At 40.8% G+C, this 8,872-nt stretch overlaps 1 protein-coding gene across 1 annotated transcript in view; it reads right to left on the reverse strand.

Moving 5' to 3' along the window:
• Positions 1–8,461, reverse strand: part of lrfn5a (leucine rich repeat and fibronectin type III domain containing 5a) — a 123,342-nt gene extending 114,881 nt beyond the window's left edge. The window contains exon 1 of the mRNA XM_085142436.1: positions 7,445–8,461. The gene's annotated coding sequence lies outside the window, so the exon portion shown is untranslated. The remainder of the gene's footprint in view (positions 1–7,444) is intronic.
• Between the last annotated feature and the right edge of the window lie 411 nt (positions 8,462–8,872).

Raw genomic sequence — 8,872 nt, forward strand, 5'->3', positions numbered from 1 at the left:
TCTGGGGGCGGTTGGGGGTGAGCGGATGAAGACGGGACAAAGACACGCACCACCTACTTAAGCATTGTTGCAGACCATGTACACCATTTCACGAAAAGATTACTCCCTGTTGGCTTTGGTCTCATTCAGCAGGATAAAGAGGCCACTCACAAAGTAAACATGGCTGAGAAATGGAGCACAGCAAAGAGTTTGTGGTGTTGACTCCAAAATACCCAGCTCTCAATTTAATCGAGCATCTGTGGGATGTGCTGGACAAACAAGTCCAATCCGTGGAAGTCCCAGGGTCTGTTGCTAACATGTTGGTGCCAAATATGACAGCACACGTTCAGGGGTCTAGTGAAGGAGTGCTCCCGACAGGGCAGGGATGCTTTGGCACATAACGTGTTGTTCCCCCAACACATGGGAGATCAACACAATATTAGGTAGGTAGCCATAACATTATGCCTGATTGGTCTATAACCCAGTGGAAATATAGCATATATCTGATCTTCAAGGTCCAACACAGCATACAGCATTTTATTCATTTTCTGAAATCTCCAACTTTCACAACCAGCTTTGTGAACAGGAAGGAATATTCAGAGTGGTTTTAACTTTCATCTTACTTGATAAGCTAACTGTGAAAGCCCTCTTTTAGGGGAATGGCCTAGCTGAGACTTTTCCAACAAGTTTCAGGATAGTTATAAACTTCACGTTTAAAAAAAAATACACCTAAAGTTAGGCCAGCAATGCAGTGTTGTATACTGCAAAAGCTGATATTTAGGAATCCACCTCGATGAAAGCATTTACGCAGAAAGGGGATGAGGCTGTGGAGTAATTAACCACTTTAAACACTATTCTTTCAACACAGTGTGACTAAGTGCTCTCAAATGTTGTCTTTGGCAGGGGATTGTGGTCCCTGTTTAAATGCCAGGTGTTTGGTGTTGTTTGTTCGCCTTTTGACTACTCGTTTCATGATTCTATATCAAGCCAGTGTATACTTTTTTTCAGGTAAGTGTGTTTTTGGATAACTAAAAAAAACACAGTCTGCTGGGGAACTACACATGCTTCTAATTAAACAAAATATATCATCACCATTTTCTGTGTTTCTGATGTGTATTCTATTGTGAAAAAAGTGGTACTGTCATGAAAGAAACTTTTCATGCAAGAAGTTTTCTTTTTTATGTAAGACAATGAAGTAACACTCCTGCATGGTACACAAGACATGACAGTTGGGGAGAACATACAAATACAAATTTGTAAAACAGGATTAGCAAAACAAACCACGCACACATTGTCTCAATGCTTTGTTATCGGAGGCTGAGGACTCACAGCCATCGAGAGTTGCACAAACTCAATTCTGTCAGCCGTTCAGTAGGCAGAGGATGGTGAGGTTGGAAAAGGCTAATGCTCCATGGGAAATCATTAAGTGCAGGTAATATCTGACTGAACTGACATTAAAAATTACTTCCAAGGTGCTATAGGTCAGAAGATGTTATCAAGTATCTGTGTCTCAGTCTTATCCTCCCGTCAATGTCTGGAGAAGAAATTTTGTAATATTTTGAAAAGAAAAGGCTACAAAGCATCCTGATTTATAAAATGTTCCACACACTTCACTATTGGGACTTGTTCAGAAAGCTACTATACCATAGGACTGTGTTAAGCTAATGCAGTGTTTTACAGCATGTGGTCCAGTTTCACAGATGGAGTGCATGTCTGCTGAAGTGTCCTAATAAAAACTGTTCTGCAATATTTGTAATTAGTCTTGTGTTGACAGTAAAAACAGTTATGCATATGCTAAAAAGCTTGTGCTGCAACTTGACAATTCTCTCACTGTATTCAAATTACTGAAAATGAAGTTGCATGTGCTGGTTATTTAATTTATGTACTCTATTAGTTTACATAATTAGTCATGCATTTACTTCGGATAATGAACTTTGTCACTAACTTTGTCATATACATCAGGTTGATGGAGGCAAAATGTTGAAAATGCAGTTTCTAATTTTGAAAATACTCAGTAACAGAATCCACAAGGGTAGACTTAGTTCAGGAGTAAGAGCTTAGGGCTCACAATATCTAATCATCACAGGACCACAAAGGATGCTCTTTAACTTAGGAAGCAGAAAGTCATTTAAAATGAAGATTTAAAAATGCCCACTTAGTGAAGACACACACATTTCTCCAGAAATGCTTTTGGAATTTTGGTTTTCACAGTTTTAAATTGCAGAGACATATATTTGATAGGTGACAGCAGAGGCATGGAAACTGGGGGATTGGTCGTTCAACCAGAAATGACAGACTCAAGAGATTGTAAGCTGATTAAAGGTGATCAGCGCGTTGGGAAATAAAACATTAGGGGTTTGTTATTATTCAATTTTTCCTGCGTGATTTCAAATTTGTCTGTTTAATGTTTACAGCGTGTTAATATTAATGTGTAACAGCCTGGTAATATTTAAGCCTATAAGAATGAATTAATGGTGCTAATCCGTGGTAGCTAATAGTTTAAAGCTTTTAATTTTAGGATTTATTACATATGCATTCAACAAGAAATAAAGCATTGAGCTTTCAGTATGCAAAATTTTAGAAGGAGAGTGTTTAAATGTATCACACAAGCGTGATTTACTAAATTCATGGCTCAGTATTTACTGTGTTGAATCTTTTTTTAAAAAATAAGTCTTGTTTTTGCACTTGCTGGTGTTTTCAAAGATGGGGAACAATTGCTGGATAGAGTGCATAATCAGCACATATGGATGGCTTGAAGCTGTGAGCAAAGTGGTAAAACTTTACTTTTGTTCTGCAGCTCTTCACTAAATCATCGCCCTCATCACCCAAGTACATGAATGTGATTCACAGATTTACAATAACAGTAATTGGATTAATAAATGGATGGGTCAGAATCTGATTGTACTGTAATTGATGCCCTGACAAGTCCTGAGTTCCTCTGGAGCAGACAGATTTACCCAAAGAGCACCAACACTTATCAACACACAACCTCAAGCAATTTTTAACAGTTTACATTTAAAATCGAAAACAAATCAATTCTTCTTTAGCTGCCCCCTGGTCTTGGTTGAATGCTGGCTATTACATTACTTGCTTATAAATTAGCACATTTTAAGTAGATCTCAACTTTGCATTCCCATGGGAGTGGAATCACATTTTTCCAATGCTTCCCACTTAACACATCTGGCCCATAGGTTAATGTGAACGTCTACTTAATCAGCCTGTACCTAATGCATATGTGTCATTCACAGTAGTAGACTGACAGATACACACACAGACACGGTAACAGTGCTGTAGGCACTGAGCCAGAAATCTGTATTGTGTCACATTCAGTTATCTGTGCTGCACACAGCTCATTATTGCCCAACATGCCTCACATCTGTCATGTCACACAGTCTTCATGCTCACACCATCATACACGCACAGCCAAACGTACACCCTAACCCTCCCCACCGGCTTCCTACAGCAGGATGCAGTGTCAGACACATCACCGGTGATTGTGAAGCAGCAGGTGTGTGAAAAAGGGTAGCATGGGGAGGGGTGGGGTGGCTAATGTGGGTGTGAACAGTATGTAACTTACGTGAGAAAGAAAGAGACCATATGAGAAGAAAAATAGTACATATTTACTACAAACAAAGACGGTGTGTTGAAGCTGCACTTAAGAAGCTGATGAGATAAATTTACAAATTTATACAAATCTATTCAGCAATAATTGCAGACCTTGTAATGGGTTTCAATGAGGATCTTAACTAGAGCTACCAATCAGCCAAAGGCTAATCCTGCCTTACAGAGAAAGACTATCAATTAAGCAACTTAGTAGCTAACTAGTTAACTGGTAAATTCTATATAGTTATTATTTATGGATTTGCTTTTGTTTCTAAGCAAATGGAGCAGTGGATTTTGTGGTTAAGAGCTGAAATGCTAAATTTCTAAACTCAAACAGAAACCACTGAATTGGGTTAACATTCAGGAATTATGTATAATATTCTTCAACCAAATGAGTGATGCATTGTAGGCAAATTTGTGGTTAATGTCAAAGTAAAAAAACAACAATATTTTGATGAGGTAAAAAAAAAACAAACAAAAAAAAAAAAAACATGGAAATATATGATATGGGAGGCACAGTTCCAACCCACACTCCCTCTGGCTTCCTCCAGCTGCTGTGTTATTTGTATATCGGCCGCTTTCCATAATAATTCCCTTAATGGAAGCATATACACAAGAAATGAGGAACACACAAATCGTGAGGCACATCATCGCTGACTGCAGATGCATAGCTGAATACACCTAATTAAACTTGACACTTGACATGTTCTAATAAAATAAAGAGAACACCGACAGTCTCTGAGAAAAATGCTTAATTATGGGGCATATTAAGGGGCAATAAGACAGACACACTTCAGCGATAAGGTATTATCAGTGAAGATTAATGCAAACAACAATCCCAATGCATAAATGCCAGGTGAGACTCCAATACCAATCAGAAAGAATAGCTCTAATTACATAATGAGAAACATCTCAACCAGTTAGGAAACAGTGACTCTGACGCAGTCATACTGGCTTTTTAAGAGCTACTTTAAGATCCAATAAAGTCTTGACTGGGGGTTTACTTACTTCTGTGGTTTATGACAGAAAAGTCATTTAATAGATTATTTTCCACGCAGTATTTTGACAACATACTGTAAGATAACAGGATCTCAGCTGCTTGTTTTTTACTGGAAGAAACGAGCTCAGAGAATGTCACCGGTCACTTTGTCTGACAGCTCTGAGCTGTCACTCATGTGTGCCTCAGCTGATAGTTTAGTGAACAGCAGACAGAAGAATAGGGTTTTTTTTTGTTTGGTCCTCCAGACTCTGATGGCATTTTAAGGACATGTTGTTTCACTCGATAATGACCACACACTCATGCACACATAATTTCAGACGGCCGCAGAAGCATTCCAGATGTCACATCGTCAGGCCAGCTCCCTATAAGGCCTCCCTCTCCTCTGCTAATAGGAAATGTTCCCTAACATCTGTGGTCTCCATCCCTCTCCCTCTTTCTCTCACTATCTCCCCTGCTCTCTCTGTCTGTCTCTGAGCAGTAGAATAAATTGAATTAGAGCTCCACCACCCACTCTGCAGGATCCTGCAGCCCTCTGTCAGATAGCTAAACAGAGAGAGGAAAGAGAGAGGAAAAAAGTTGGAGACAGATAAACAGAGGGGAAAAAGATGGGCTTAATAAAGAATAAATAACAGCCTTACCACCTCGCTTTGGGGTTGTGGTAATGCAAGGTAAAGAATAATGCTTCTGAATCACACTTACGCCTGAGAGAAATTTCATAGACATCACCACACACTAAAGCATAAACCAAGTCTTACAAGCCCATCAGATGGCCATCAAATGCTATCAATTTTACACTGATGTAACCCAGGTAAATCAAACATCAGCAACTATTCTGAAGTAGCTTTAATAGAAACTCTTCATTCAAAATCTTTCCAAATGAAAACTCAGTTTTTAACACACATGCAGTGTCATTTATCCAAAACCTAATGGCATGGTAAACCACTCCTTTCAGGCATAAAGAGGCTAAACACAACTAAAATGGACCAAAAATCACCAGTTTCTCTCCTCGCTCATTCACCCACACTCTTTTTCTAGAGCAGGGGATGCATTTGCATAATGCCTCCATATCCACGGGCCATTAGCACCAGCACGAGTGGCTCGTGTGCATAAATTTATTGCCTTGATCAATCAATGCAAGCTACTGTACTAGTACAAACTGATGAAACTCCAATCCAGCAACATGCAGAACCGTGGGAAAGACAAAAGAAGAAAGCCCACAGACAGGGTAATGATGACATGGGAACAAATTTGGTTAGATTAGTAAAATTGTCTATGAAGAGCATAATTAATTTTAAAAAATACACATAATTGGTCAATAATTTTCATTCTGCTTTAAATGAATCCCCTGAAAGGACATCTATGAACAGGATTTTTTTTTTTTTTTTTTTTGGAATGACAGCAACAAACAACAGCATATTCCATCATAAACGTTATTTTATTATTAGAGCCACTTTCATTGCAGCCATTTTGTGTGTGTTTTTTCTGTGTTTCATACATTATAATGCAGGAATGAGTCTCAGCCAAGGGATGGAGCACAATGCCAGCTCAAAACTGCTTTCATTTCTTTATACAAATACTTCCTGTGCGCTGGAGGGATATTCAACCTTCCAGCTACACACTGTCAAAAATGATATGTAAAACAAACATTCAACTTAACTGATGGTTTTTGAAAACCCATATGAACTGCAGGCATGGATGACCATGTTTACATGGAGCGCCAGTGGACCACACTCCAGAGCTGAGCAAATATGCGTAAGGCTTGTGGTTTTAGCAGTTTGCTTCTGTTGTGTAAGCATATCTACTATCACACTGTAGACTTTATATCTTTGTGGATGCCACAGTTCCATCTCGAAGGGCACATTTACAGCAGCCGAGCAGCTTTTGATGGGCCCAGCACAGAATGTGCTCCGATGCAGAGTCGAGATCAGCGCAATGGGTTGAAAATGCAGGGAACCTTGAAATTAATCAATAAATGGATATAATTACAGGTTGTTTAGATATTGTACTTTTTATGTTGTGCACACAAACTATACTGGCCTATGCTATTCAGCGGTAGCCCCCCCCCCCGTTTCGCTGTCTCACGCGTGCCCGCGCACGCACACACAAAACATCCCTGTCATTATTTGAAACTGACAGACGGTGGATACTAAAGCTAAATCGTTGTGGTGTTGTAGTTACATTGTGTGTGGGTTTAATTGCTTTACGCACGCGCACAAACACTGATGCATGATTTCATTTTATTTATTTTCAGGTATCAGGTAAAGGTGTGGCGCGTACTGCACAAAAAGGCGTGCTGAAGTGCAGATACCTGCGCGCTTTAATAACCGCTGCATGGACATTTAAGTGGGTTTCTTCTCGCTGGAGACGCACGTTGCGCGCACGCTCAAGTTGTTCATTCTTTCTGGTCGGGCTCGCGGGCTCGAACGCCCGCGTGCACACACACACACACACACACACACACACGGAGAGAGCTGCTCAAAATGTAGGCTTTACCTCCACAGACTCACACAGAGCCTTTGTAACTTACGCCAGGTTCAATTTTGACCTTGCAATGTTCTCAGTGGTGGTTTTCTTTAATGCACTAGCCCCTTCTCTGTGCCCTCCAGCCACCTACCCAATGCTATCAAACTACACCCCCTCTGCCTTCTTCCCGCAGCATATCAGCATCCAGACTAAATGTCAGCGCACGGGAGTCTAGAAATAACTCTTTTACCCCTCAACAGACGACCATTCCCCGGCTCCAGCAGACCCAGGCACAGAGAAGGAAGAGTTGGAGGCATAGGTGGATAGATAGAGAGGGCAAGAGAAAGCCGAGCCTTCATTTTGTGCATTAAACAAGAAATAAAAGAGTTTAAACTTTACCTCTTTCAAGGATAGGTTTTCTTCGTTTACCGGCTGTCAGCGCGCAATTATTTCTCCAAATCCCATTATTGCGAAGATAGTGGCAATTATAGTTGTAATTCCACACAAATATGCTCCAAATACGAAAATATGCCCCATATACGCATATATCGAAGTAAATGTGCGTAATATCCTTTGGTTGTCTGTAAATTCCGTTTAGGTTTATAGTTCAATCCGATCTTCCGGAGGGGTGCGTCCGTTTTGCATTCTCACAGCGCCCGACGACTACATCCTCCTCTTGTTCTCACTCCTCTCTCTTTCACACTCTCCCCCGTCTTCTTCTCTCCCGGTTTCATCCCTCCATCCGCTTGGTAAGGGAAGAATCCCATCCGAGAGAAAACTGGAGTGATTCTCTCAGCCCTCCGCCCGTCTCCTTCCTCTTCTCTATCTTCCTTCTTTTTGTCTTCTATTTCTCGCCTCTTCTTCCGCTCCTTCTCCTCCCTCTTTCACCTAGGGCAGGTGAAACAGGGAGAATTCCGCTGCAAGGCAGAAAATATCCCAGGTAGGAAAAAAAGGGGTGGAAAACTCAAATTAATCCAGAAAAATTCCGCGGGTTAGAGTGAGTTTGTTGGTTATTAAGCACTTAAAAATCCAAACCAGTACATTTCCTGGCTTGTTAGACAAGCTTTTAATATCGAATTTGGGATTTTCTTTTACACCCACTCCCTCCCGTTCTCTTTCTCGCTGTCCTCTCTCTCTCGCTCTCTCTCTCTTTCTGTCTCTGAGTCTCTCTTCCCGTCGCTCACCCTCTCTCAACTCTGTGGGTCTCCGCTGCAGTCAGGAGTTAAAGAGAAGAGGAAAATGTATAAAAGGGCAGAAAATGAAGCAGAATAAATGGAGCAGTAACGTCCCGGCCAAGCTGCCGCCCGGTTACTCGCTCACTGAAAGCTTAACCTGCTTCGCGATCCTCTTCGCAGGTCGCTGCTCTGTTACCGTTAATCCCCGGAGCGTGTCAGGTCCGACAAGTGCCATGTTTCATCTGAGAGGAGAACATCGCTTCCTCATACAGATTTCAAAATAAAAGCAGAGAGTGGCGCTTTTCCAAGTACTTTTTTTAACCACATGCGAATGGTTTTTAGGATAAGGACAGAATCTGACATTGTGACTGGATATAGGAACATTTATGAAATTGCACCACTGGTGTTACAGTGGCAGATGGCTGGAATACCATTTGAGGAATCTATCCGCACATGCAAGTCTGCATGTCATTCAAAATGCATTCCAAAATTTCCCAAATTCCTAAAAGTCTTCACTTTTGAATGGTAATAGAACTCCCAACCCCAGACACCCTCCATACCATGAATGTGAAGTTTAATTTACATCCGCTCTTGATAAAGTAGTCATATAAAAATGTCTGAGGCTGCCCTTAAGCGTCTGATTGTCATTGTC

The sequence above is a fragment of the Neolamprologus multifasciatus genome, chromosome 19 (assembly GCF_963576455.1).
Source record: "Neolamprologus multifasciatus chromosome 19, fNeoMul1.2, whole genome shotgun sequence".
In the NCBI taxonomy this organism is placed as follows: domain Eukaryota; kingdom Metazoa; phylum Chordata; class Actinopteri; order Cichliformes; family Cichlidae; genus Neolamprologus; species Neolamprologus multifasciatus.